Below are 8,123 nucleotides of genomic sequence, written 5' to 3'. Positions count from 1 at the left end.
AAAGAGACGGCAGAAGAAAAGGCAAAAAATTAGAGGAAGGATCAGCAGGGCTGTCAGGGAGTTCCCCAGGGAGAATGTAGCCAAGTGCAATGGGCTTCAAATCTTCTCCAAGCAGAAGTGGTTTCACACTGCTCTGCATAACCGGGGGCTGAAGAGTTTGTCTGAGGTACCGGTCACAAGGCACTGCCAGAGCTCCACATTCCTCTCCTTGCACAGGGAAAGGCAGCAAATCCCGCCTGCGGGAAAGATTCCAGGACCTGCCAGGGCTCCCTGTGACAGGGAGCAGGGCTGGAAGCTGAGCCAGCAGTCCCGGTGGGCAGCAGGTCACTGTGCACGGCGAGGTTGGCTGCTCTGGTGGAATTTGGCAGGGCTGCTCGGGAACAGGGAAACTGCCCTGCTTGGATGAGTGTCTGAGATGTGTCTTGCTGGAAATCAGCGCTGGGATCGCTCAGACAGGTTGTGCTGCTGGGGTCACTGCACAGTCCACGGCTCCTGCCCGGGGATGTGTGCTGAGGAAGCAGAAGTCCCTGGCTGCGCTCCAGGAACAGATAAGCTGTTTAGTTATAGGATAACTAGATTAACCAGGCTGTGTGGGGCCAACAGATCGCAACTGCTACGCCAGAGGTGTGGGGCTGATCTGCCCCTTGGCCTGTTATGATAAAGCAGCAGGTTCGACCTGGAGCAAAGAGAAAGGTGGGAAAAGCTCGTTGCAATGTCAGGAGCAGCACAGGTACCAGGGATCCAGCTGGGACAGCTTCTGTGACAGCTCACAGAGACAGAGAGGTGATGTTGGTACACAACCCTTCCCATCTCCCTATCCCTGGTGAGCTGCTGAGGTCGCATGGACCTTCTGAGGCTCCAGCTGTGCCCACCCTTTGCACCAGGGAGCCCCAAGCAGTGCAGGTGGGAGGGTGCAATGGGGCATCACACTGGCATTAATTCACCTCTAACCCTAACCCCAACCTTCCTGCTCTGGCACCTGGGCAGTCTCCAGCTGCTCCCCACACTTCATCCCACCTCGGAGCTATCCCAGAGCAGCCTTTGCAGTGAGATCTCCCTGGAAGAAGCACAGGGCTGTGTGTTGGTGGCCCAGATGACCCACCTGGCTTTGCTGCTGGCCCTGGATAAGGCATTTAGTGCCTTTGGCTCTCAGCTCATGCTGACTTCTGGAAGCAGCACCACAGACTGACTGGACATGACTCGGTTAGTTAATGCTTGGTAGGCACCTGAAGGACAAGGTCTGACTCATAACAAGTGAATCTGGGACAATGAGAGCACACAAACCCTCCTAACCATAACACCTAAGCCATAACAGCTTCCTTGGGATCAGCTGGAGAAGGGAGAGCCTGCTCATAGCAGTGACAAGCAGCTCATTTGCAAAATTAAAGGACTGACCTAGAAACCAATTTTTGGGGGGCGTAGTTTCTCGCGTGGTTGTAGGTGGTGCTCACCCTGCTAATTGTCTGTGCCCAGGGCGAGCTGTGTGGGGTGTTCTCCCAGCTCCCAGACCCGAGGAAGGGCTGAAGGTCGTCTCCTTCCCAGGAAGAGGAGCATCCACTGCATGAGCTGCTCCCGCAGGCTGGGGAAGTGCCTGCACTCAGGACATGGTCCAGATAGCACAGTTCCAGCTCATACTGACATCCCTACCTGGGATCAGGGTCTTTGCTGGCAGCCTCTTTTCCTGAGACATCCCTTTTCCCTCTGGCTTTGCCATGCAGTTCCCAGGGAGTTTGATTTAAACAAGGCTGATTTCAGCGACCATGAGTGAGGCTGGGCTCAAACCCACTGCCAAATCCTCTCCTCCAAAGAGGCAGCAAGTTTTCAACACTCCTTCAAAGTTCCTCCAGAGGACATGCCCAGCTGTGGGCCTGTTCTTCTGCCACAGGCTTTTGGATGTCCTTCATCCCAGTGGATTTATACTCTCCCTGTTGCTCCAGTCTTGCTGCACCCAGGACCCAACCAGTTTGTCCTAACACTGGCCCAAGCATGGCTCATTTTGGCTTTCACAGTGGAGCAATCCCTCACACCACGTGCTCACAGAGGAGGGAAAACAGCCATTTCCATCCTCCAGACCGTGGGGTGCAGAGGAATGGGCTCGTGGAGATGGAAGAGGTGTGAACGGATGGGCAGAGACACCGTGCTGGCTCAGCTGGTCCCTGCCCCGTCACATCCCCCTCGGTTTTCCTGGCGGGTTCCCCCCTCCCGGCCTCCTGGGGCGCTTGCTTTGCACCGAAGACGTCTCCGCTTTCCCCACAACACGCACTGAGGCGACCACACAAACCAGAGGATGTGGAGCCGGAGCGGCTCCGAGTGCACCGGGCAAACCTGATCCTGCCAGATTAGGGAAGGCATTAAGGAGGCTTTGAGCCCTCGCCTGGGTCTGGGCTTTATGTATGGCCCCGGTCAGGGCTCCGAGAGTGCCATTCCATCCGTCACGCCCGCCCGCCGCAGCCCTGGCACCCCGCCAGCCAAAGGTAATTTTGTGCTGAGTGATATCAGAAGCCGAAACGAGCCCCACGTACTTTGTGTAATTCCCAGCGGCTGTAAAACACCTCGGCCGTCTCCCATCCAACATTTATGTGTTTTGCATTAAACTTCCCCAAATTAGTGCTAAGTGCATTAAAGTTGTAAAAATGCCCCGAGTAAAACCCCATTAAACGCTTAAATGGGCGGATGTGGTGCACCCCCAAACCCCTGTAATTTGGGTCTCAGTTCAGGAGCCCCGTGAAGCCCAGGGCCTGTGCCGGGAGCAGCCCGGGAGTGCCGTGGTGGAAGGGATGAGCCAGCCCATTGCCAGCCCCCGGAGCAGCTTCTTCCCAACAGGGGATTCCTTTGAGACGTCAGACTTTGCAACTCTATTAATACTCGCTGGAGCATCGGATGCAGACAAGACAGGCCGGGGGGACAGGAGGGGAGGAGGGAGGCGGGGAGGAAACATCCAGGCTTGGATTCGTGTCCCAGTGTCCCCAGCATGTCCAGGGACAGGGCGCCCCGGGGCCCATGGGCTGGCCCGTGCTCTGCTATTGTTGGGGTGCAGAAACCTCAGTCCTGCTCCAGCTGCTGGGGATGGAGCTGCTGCCACATTCCAGGAGGAGCCAGAGGGCTGTCAGCATGTTGGCAGGAAGCTTTGCAGGGATCCTTTTTCCCCCTGGCTCGGGTCAGAGGGGCTGGTGGAGAACCCCCCAGCAAGTCTGGGGGATCTGAGCGACCTGAAGCGCATTTCCCAGTCTCTCCCAAATCCCCCAGGCATTCCCTGTACCCCCAAAACACTCCAGCAGCCCCAAATGCCGTGTGCCACCGGGAACCTGGCACTGAGCCCACGTTATTCATTTCATCCCATCTCCTCTGGCAACCCTGCGTGTGTTTGGTGTTTACATCCTGGGATGCCTGGATACAGCCCGACCACACTGGTGGTGCTTCCCGTCAGGGGCTGACATCTTCCTCCCAACAGCCCATGGTTGGGAAGCAGATTGGCTGCTGCAGTTTCTCCTGTGCCAGACTGTCCATGTGGACCCAGCAGTGGGAAAGCCACAGCACCCACAAGCCTGGGAAGTGAAATGTCCCACGGAATGCCTGCAGAAGGAGGAATGGGGATGGAAGGCAGGGAAACTCGCCCCACTTCCCTGGGGGAAAGCAGCTCAACTCAGGCAGGAGCTGCCCATGGGGCAAGGGGAGGAAAGGGAGGGTGATGTGTTTGCTTTTCCCATGTGTTCCCAGAAAGGTGGGGATCTCTTCCTGGATGGCTCCCATCTGAAGCAGTCTGGGAATTGTGCAAACATCCATAAAATCACCCAATCTGAGGAGGAAATAGCCCTGCCTCCCTGGTGGCTTTTCCTAAGGGAGAGAATTATCAGCTCAGCCTTCAGCTCAAGGAAAGCAGTCCAAGGGTCAGGGACAGGGATTTGGCTTCTTCGATCCAGAGAGTCAAACTCCAGAGGCTCTGCCCCATTCTCTCTGCTGTGTTCCTGCCTCCCCTGCACATTCCACATCCCCCACTGTTTCCACAGGCCCACCCAGAACTCAGCCCTGTGGAGAAGAGGCTTCCCATCCCATCCCATCCCATCCCATCCCATCCCATCCCATCCCATCCCATCCCATCCCATCCCATCCCATCCCATCTCCTTTCCCATGGTCACTTCCCACCCTGGACCCTCCTCGCTCTGCTCCTGAGGCAGGAGTTGGGTGCATGGCCAGGTCCATGTGGGCTCATGCCCATTACACCCCATTCCTGCTCTCAGAAGTACCTGTTCAGTTTTATTGCTTTATCACTTCCCAACCCTTTGGAAACCTTCCCAAGATGTACTTACGGAATTACTGTTCCTGCTCTGAAGAGAAAGCAGCCAAACCTTGTTATACCTCCTCCTGTTACCATCTGAAAGGAGGATTATCCTCCCCACAAAGGGCCACATATTTGGTTAATGATGTTTTCACTTGTTTGAAAGTGAATTTTAGAAAGTCTCTTTCCCTCCCGTGTCTCCTCCTGTCTCCAGCCCTCCCCGTTCCCACCAGGGACAGAACAAACCCTGATCACCTGTAGCTTTTCCTGCTGGAAATGCTGGTCTCAAAACCACTGCGAGATTGGGGGATCTGGTTTGGTTTTGTGCAAGGTTCCCAGTTGTCTGCATCCCCCATCATAGAATGGAGGGTCTCGGGGTGGGTACGGGATGGAGGGAGCTGCCACTGCTGATCCACAGGGAAATCCAGGAGGAGAATTTGTCCAGTCCCCAGGTCAGGGTTGGAGGAGTGACCCCAGAAAGGAGATGTGGTGCCCTCCATATTTCAGTGCCGAGCATCCTGCCCAATTCCAGAAGAGCTGAGATGATCCAGCTCCCAGTGAGGCAGGACAGGGATGGAGAACAGATTTCCCCACGGTCAGGAGCAGCTGCGTCACATTTTTCCTCAAAATCATCTCTAGGACACAAAAATTAGTGGAGAAATGGGAACAAAAAAAAAAAAAAAACTCCAGACCTGAGTTGCTACCGGGATCTCCCAGCCTGGATCCCCCATCCCGCTGGATCGCGCTGCCGCTGGCACCGCTCGCACGGAGCACGAAGCCTCCAAAGCCTCGTGATCAACTGTGTTGTTCTTTTTCAGCAGCCACGGTATTTATAAATGGTTGGTAAAATATTTATGTTATGGGCCACTTTGCCTTGCTGCTTTAAAAAATTAATACAGCATTAACTCGGCTCCGAACATTTTGGTTTTTAAAAATTGAGCTGAAAATTAAACAATCGCTGAATTTGTGGTGGGAGTAACATGGCAGCAGGAGTATTTATCACACGCAAAAGCAACGGGACCGCCACCTCTCTGCCAAAGACATCAGAATTCAGGGGTATTTTTATGCCTTAAGTAAATATTCTCAAGGTTTTTTTTGAATAGTTTAAAAAAAATAACAATAATAAAACCTGGTCGTTAAGGACAATCAAAGCAAAGCCGAAGACATTGATGTCATATTTAAAAAATACAGGAGACTTCAAGATAAACTTTTAGATTGGTCAAATATAGAAACTAATTATACCTCCACAGCCCCTACAAGGATTCCTCTGGAAGGTCCCTCTGGTTTTGTCCTCTTTAAAGAACTGCTGATGCTTTGTGGAAAATACAGATAAACAATTTGTTCTCGAGCCTAGCCTGGCTCTTCCCTCTTCCCTCTTCCCTCTTCCCTCTTCCCTCTTTCTCCCTCTTTTGTCCTCTGCTACTGAGCTCCACAGATGGAAGCAGAGACCAAACTCATTTTTGATGGCTTTGCTCTTAGGGGTCCATTCCAGGGCTGGTGGTCCCACCACGGCCACCCCTGGGCAGCTCCTCTGTCCCCTCCACCACCACCACTCCCAGGCAGGACTCAGGCCAGGGAATCACAGCAGCAATTTGTAAAACCTCAGGAAAAAACTGCATTTTGCTTTCTTCTCTAGGACCTTTCCAAGCCACAAGAGTGTGGTGGTGCCAGAGGTCCACGGTCAGGTGGAGAAAGGGCAGAGTCAGAGGAGGAAGAGGAGAAGGAGGAGGCTCTTGGATGGTTTCCTCCTGCCTTGGAGGCAAATGTTTCTCTTCAAGATGGAACACGCCGGAACCTGCAATGAGCCCTGGAGTTTGCTTTCCCAAAAGGAGCAGAAAAGGGTGAGTGAGGAGACAGAGCTCTTCCCATGGGGATAAATACCCAGTTGAGTAACCCCCGTTTGAGTAACCCTAATAACCCTCTTCCATTAATGCTCAGTACGAGCTGAGTCATCAGCAGGAGAATGTTCCTGCATTTTCAGGAACAAACTGGGATTTTACAGCCCAACTGGATGATGGCACTTAGGAAGCAATCAGTTCCATGTGCTCATCCTCCCGACCTCAGGGGGCTGGAAAAGGTCTTGAGATGGGCCCCCCAAAAAAGCCCTTCTGCTTTCAGCTGCCAGGGAATGCTGATGGCGAATCCAAGGAACGTTCTCATGGAGCAATTGTGCAAGAGCAGGCTTGTCCATTAGCTGTCAGACCTACCCATGGTTATAAAGCCCCAGGTGAAAGGGCTGGGATGGAGCAGCCAGCTGAGGAAAAGGGGGGGATAATAAACTCGCTGAACACCGCGGAGGAGAAAGGCTGCCATGAGTATCAGATTGGACATGATAAACTCAACCACCGAGGGAACCAACCAATTACTGGGAGAAAAAGGACATGATGTAGGAGGTCGGGGTGGATTGTCCTGCTGTGGATGTGCCAAGGTCAAGGAGAAGGAAAAACAAGCCCGACCAAGGCGTGGCGGCAGCGAAGGAGTCACCGGCCTCCCCTACTCCTCACATTCTTTGAATAGCTGCAATAATAACAACAGTAAAATCCAAACTGCACCGAAGACGCTGATGTCATCTTCGAAAATATTCTAGAGACCCGCATTTTTTATACTAATAAAATAAAGGCAGTGATTAATTCAATCCCAGCCAGGCCTTAAAAGGCGTTTCTCTGGCCGGCGTGTCTGCTGTCCGTGAGGTGGTTTGTGTGCACCGGCGATGACACAGCGGGCGGGAACAGGCTATTCCTGCACGGGAAAGGAGGTCACGGAGCCGCGGAAGGGTGAGCTCTGGGAAAGGGAGGTGAGAGACAGAGACATGCCCGTGTCATGGAGGAGAAAGGGTGATGGGGGGAGGGCATCATGGAGCTGTGGGATCATTGAGGATGGAAGAGCCCTCTAAGATCACTGAGTCCAGCACTGCCTAGGTCACCACTCACCCATGTCCCCTGGTGCCACATGCACAAGATTTTTGGACACTTTTAGGGATGGTGATTCCACCACTGCCTTGGGCTGGACAATCCTATCCATGAAGAAATTTCCTAATACCCAGCTTAAACCTCCCCTGGCACAACTTGAGACCATTTCTTCTTGTCCTGTCTCTTATTGCCTTAGAAGAGGTCAAAGCCCACCTGGCTCCACCCTCCTGTCAGAGAGTTGCACAGAGTGAGAAGGTCCTGCCCGAGCCCCCTTTTTCTGCAGGAGAAAACCCACCAGCTCCCTCAGCCATTCCAGGACTGGGGTCTCAGCCAGTCTCAGCAGCCTGCAGAGATTGAGAGCCCAAAGTGAGCTGGGAGAAAACCAGCAGGGGACACAACACGCTCTGCGTGTGCAAAGTCAGGCGGGCAGGGAAGGTGTCCTGTGCACAGCCTCTCCAACCACCCAACTCTGGTCATGTTGAGAGTGTGGTTGGGCCACCCAGCAAAGCCCAGGAGGGTGTGCTGGGGCCACCACCAGTGCAAGGAGCTGTCCCAGCCCAGTGAGGGTGACTCTCACCGTGGGCTGTCCCCACACCTGAAGGCAGCACTCCAGCCCAGCACAGGAGCGGCCCTGTGGGCCCGGCAGCAGCGGAGGAGCCTCTGCCTAAATTGCTTCATTTAATCTATTGTTCAGCTGACTACATTGAAAATGGAGCATGTAATTGTTTCCCCGAATAGAGTCGAACACCATTAAACGTTGGTCTGAAGCTTTGCCATCCAGCAAATATTCCAGCTGGCTGGGGATCCTCCGGGATCGGCTCTGCGTCGCCATGGTTACGGACTGTCCACGGCTTTATTCCTCCGGTTAATTAAAAAGCCCGTTTTACGAGGTGGCCGTGCCCGGGCTTGGCTGGCACTCGGCCCCTCTGGTGCCCGTC

The 8,123-nt window shown here is 53.8% G+C and overlaps 1 long non-coding RNA gene across 2 annotated transcripts; it reads left to right on the top strand.

The window, feature by feature from the left end:
- The first annotated feature begins 649 nt into the window (after window positions 1-649).
- LOC114068711 lies at window positions 650-6,793 on the top strand. 2 transcript variants are annotated; one of them, XR_003573652.1, is made up of 2 exons: window positions 650-823; window positions 5,913-6,793. It is a non-coding gene; the product is annotated as an uncharacterized LOC114068711 (long non-coding RNA). The 2 variants fall into 2 exon arrangements; XR_003573653.1 differs by lacking the exon at window positions 650-823 and adding an exon at window positions 4,705-5,115.
- Window positions 6,794-8,123: the final 1,330 nt, after the last annotated feature.

This window comes from Empidonax traillii, unplaced genomic scaffold (genome assembly GCF_003031625.1).
Source record: "Empidonax traillii isolate 1590-97213 ecotype Southwest subspecies unplaced genomic scaffold, ASM303162v1 scaffold1116:size242947, whole genome shotgun sequence".
Taxonomy (NCBI): domain Eukaryota; kingdom Metazoa; phylum Chordata; class Aves; order Passeriformes; family Tyrannidae; genus Empidonax; species Empidonax traillii.
This window is presented reverse-complemented; position numbering and strand designations above follow the sequence as displayed.